Raw genomic sequence first — 4624 nt, forward strand, 5'->3', positions numbered from 1 at the left:
AATAGTATTTGTACTATGTAATATTCAAAAAGAACTCTGAAAGGCAGTGTGGACGTTATGCCCAAACATAAAGGGGACGAAATGATCGCCCCACCCCCATGAAGGACCTTAATGACCACCCTGTTGATGTCATCTTGCATTCTTGGAGAACCCTCTCCCTTCTTTTATTTAGGCCTTAAGTTTATCTAGACTGCAAACTTTAGAGGGTATCTTTAGATCATAAGCCCAATTGTGCAACATGGAAGAACAATATAGCAAATTCGATCCTTACACATACCCAAATAAATACCTCCTACCTAATTGTAGGTAGGTGCTGTATATTAATTCTTCTTCTTTTTTTTTTTTTGTTGTTATCAAAAACCAAGAAATTTATTAGCTAAAGAGCCCCCACTGGAGGGAACTCCATACAGGAAACGAAACAACAAAAGAAACAATGGATAGAGGTATTTTTATCTACTCCATTTCCTACTTGTTCCATTTCCCCAAGTTCCTCTAATAGAAGGGGTGGATCCTACCTGGGCAAAGTACGTGTTCGGGCAGGGGTAGGGTGGTCATTTTTGCCCCTCTATTGGAGGAACTTGGGAAAATGGACCTGCCCAAGAAATGGAGCAGATAATTAAAGATCATGGATGGAGTCATGATCACCAAACAAATACCCTAAGAACTAGAAAAGCAAAATGAGCTAAGATATCAGCCTCACAGTTGAAACATCAAGGCACAAATCTAAACAAAATCAAATTAAAGAAGAAGCAAGCTAGCAGATATCAGCAATTAAGAGACTAGAAGCCCAATTGGAAGCTCCATTAATGCCAAGATTGAAATCTTGAATACATCAAATTACTATTCTTTGACAAGATTGAAATCTTGAATACATCAAATTACTATTCTTTGACAAGATTGAAATGAACTCTCTTATCATATCAGGGTATACATGAACCTTCTTATATTTCCATACACAAATGATAATAATTTCTATACACAAAAGAAATAGAAGAAATATACAAAGCAGAAGAAGCCTGCAACCTGCCTACAACAACCCAATCGAAGCTCTTCAATTCACTGCCACTAGTTCTTCTGCAGGAGTAGTAGTAATGGCTGATATACTAATTAACCCACGAGATTCTTTGCAAACCTCTATACATGCTAGTCTGCAATTAAGCATACAGCGCTGAACACAAGAACTGTGCCCTTCACATTGCATTTCACACGCCGGCTTGCAATTAGGCATGCAGCGATCGACACATCCGTCTTGAACAGCTTGAACAGATGATAACATTAAGATCATCAACAGAGAAATTAGGAGCATTGCAGCAATACTTACTTTGTTCTCAGCCATTTTTGTTATGATGATTGCTTAGGACTTTGGGTCTTCTTTAAAAGTAGTAGAAGAAGAAAACTTCAATTCCTTGAAAGAAGGATGGATGGACCAGAGAGGGATTTATAGAGTTGATAGAGCGTGTGAGGAAGGAGCGTTGTGAAGTTGTGGCGTGGGGATGAGTAAATAAAGGGAAAACGAGCAAGGAAAAGGAATAGATTCCTTAAACCAAAAGTTAAAGCATTTGTTTCTTGGTTCCCAAGTCTTCTATAGGATTTTCTTACTTACACTAGTTAAGGAATTGCATCAAGAAGAAAAAACCAACCCTGAGATAGGCATCTCCACGTTCATTGCGAATTTGGATCAGCTCCCGGGGAGAGTAAGGGCACGGCCCTGTAGAAGACGTAACCTATAATGATGCAACATTGCCTCCATGAGATGAGGGTTGTTTCACAAATGTTTTTTTTAGGTGAATAACCAATATATTCAACAAAGCCGAGGGGGGAGCAAAGAGAGAAAGAAAAAAAAAAGGTAAATTACACGTCTCCCCTTGGTTTTCAAAAGAAACTCAGATCACCCCCTGGTTTAGACCTCAATATGACAAATTAGTCCTTACCGTTAGTTTTATGTTATTAAGTGATGATGTCAGCCAGTTAAATAAATTTAAATCCCTAAACTACCCTTGACCAATGTTGAAGATGAAGGAAGGGTAGCATTGTAAATTTAATTCTAATGTTTTAGTACAAGAGTAAAATAGTCATTTCACACCAATAACTAACAGCAAACTAACACCATTACTATAGAGGGGGTGATTTGAGTTTTTTCAAAAACCAGGGGATGATCTGAGTTTCGTTTGAAAACCAGGGGATGATCTGAGTTTCGTTTGAAAACCAGGGGATGAGTGTAATTTACCCAAAAAAAAAAAACTTTACCATCATGAACATACCTCCCTTAACAGGAGAAGCAACGGAATCCACTAGTCGAGCAGGTAAACTCCAGGATGCAACCAAGAACCTATTGCAAGGAGTATCAATACAAAAGTCTTGGAAGACTTGCACTTTACCCCTAATATTACATGAAATGGAATCCCAAATCTGGTGAATAGTTCTAGACCTTGTAGCCCAATTTCTAAGGTTTCGTTCCATCCATATGTGATAAATGGAAGTTCCAAATGCAATCTTACCAATTGAATCTAGGATGAATTTCCCTTTAAAATTTTTCTTAATCCACCTCTACTCTACCTCAAGGTTCCCAATCCTTTGGTTGTTAGGCCAACATTTAAACATTATCCCTTTCCATAGACAAGAAGAAAATGGACATTGGAAGAATAGGTGTGCTATATCCTCGACTGCATTCCAACAAAAACAGCAAGAAGGTGGAGAGGGAACTTGTCTCCTTTGAAGGAAGATTTGAGTTGGGAGAGTTTTAGTCAACACTGTCCAAACAATAAAACTGTGCCTAGGGATGTGATTCTTGAACCAAACTACATCAAACCAGGGCACCGGGTCTGTTTCACTATTAATAGAGAATAGGGTTATAGTTGCTTGTCCTTACACCTCTCTCAGAAAGAACCCTCACTACAAACTTATATCTAAACCTTATACATGAATTTTACTGAAATAAGCCCAAAGACAGCTTTCTTGAGGTTCTGTTTCATGGGCTCAGCAAATATAGGGGATAAATATTGGGTTTGATATTCAATTTTGTTTCAGGGTAGAGTTGACAATAGATAACATAATTGCCTAGTATTTTTAACGATGAGTTCCACCAACCCGCCCTTAGGGTCAAGGTATCTCAATTCTGACCTGCCCTTAGGGCCAAGTATCTCAACTCAAGCTTGTTTGGGCTCAGGGCGGGCTCGGGCTGTCTGGCCAAACTTTCACCCCTAATTATGTGATATTGTAATGTGGAGGGACTAGTTTGTAAAAACTGGTATTTTGAGAGGTATTTGTTACAACTATATAGTAGTGTATAAAAGTTAGCAAATACTTCTGCAAGTTCATAAAATAAAAAAAAAAAAAAAAAAAAACTATATAGTAGTGTATGAATTGATAATTATTCCATTTGGAATGCAATATTTTCAAATGCATTCTTTACTAGGTAGAATCCCATTGAGATCCTATCTACTCCCAAGATAAAATATAAGTATTTAATATTATTAATATTTATATAAATATATATATATATATATAAACAATTTACAAAACTATCATCGAGCTCGAAATTTTGTCTAATCATTGTTTGTAAATTCTCTCAGGATTCCATGTCGAGCAATAGAGCATCAATATTTAAATAAATATATGGGAAGCAATTTTCTGTCCAAGAGTGTGGCCTACACCAGCACTCCCATGAGTCTATCTCTCTCCTCCCCATATGAAAAGACAGCTCTGCCCCATTGTTTTAAGGAGGAGAGAGATAGACACTTGGGAGTGTTGGCATAGGCCACACTCCCGGACAAAGTTCTTTTCCCTAAATATATATACAAATAGTTTACAAAACTATCACCGAACTCGAAATTTTGTTTAATCATTGTCTGTAAATTCTTCCAGGATTCCATGTTGCACATCTCCTCTATTCATAAAATACGCATTGTGAATCTAACCTACAAATATATAGCCAATGTAGGAATCAATCATTGGTACATCAAAACGCACAAAATATAACTATCAGAGAGCCTTGTTGCAAAAACATCTAACTTTGATCCATACAAGAGTATCACGATAATCATGTCCAATACACACAAGTGTTATAATGCCCGTAGCATAAACCAAAGTCCTCACATCCTTTTCAAATTTAACATCATAAAAATACATCACTAAGCCCAAAAATTGGGGGGGGGGAGAATTTAGTATTAGAATTATTAGCATGACGCAAAACCCACTAGTCTTTCTGAAGCTGTGGTATTGCATCTTGCCCAGGGAAGCAAATGCATATAGCTCCCAATAAAGTTAAAGATTCTGAAGGCCTACTAATAAATCAAGTGCATGAGCTCATCTGTTGCCTCTCTCTGCAAGCACAGTCTGCAAATGTATTCACAATGTGAGCACATTTAAGAGGATCCTTTGCATGATTTTCCTTGTAACACACCCAGCAAGCATCTTTCTCAGCTAAACATGGCACAGGCTTCTGGTATGGAAGCTTGAACTCTTTATCATGAAGTTCTTTGGCTCTTTGTGTTACTTCTTCTTCCATGTTTTCTTCCTGGTTCTGCAACCTCTGTCACACCCGGATCCCTGTACCACCGAATTATGTGACTGTAGCATATATACATGCTCCACAATCCCACCATGATCATTGATGCAGTATTTA

This window comes from Telopea speciosissima, chromosome 7 (genome assembly GCF_018873765.1).
Source record: "Telopea speciosissima isolate NSW1024214 ecotype Mountain lineage chromosome 7, Tspe_v1, whole genome shotgun sequence".
NCBI lineage: Eukaryota > Viridiplantae > Streptophyta > Magnoliopsida > Proteales > Proteaceae > Telopea > Telopea speciosissima.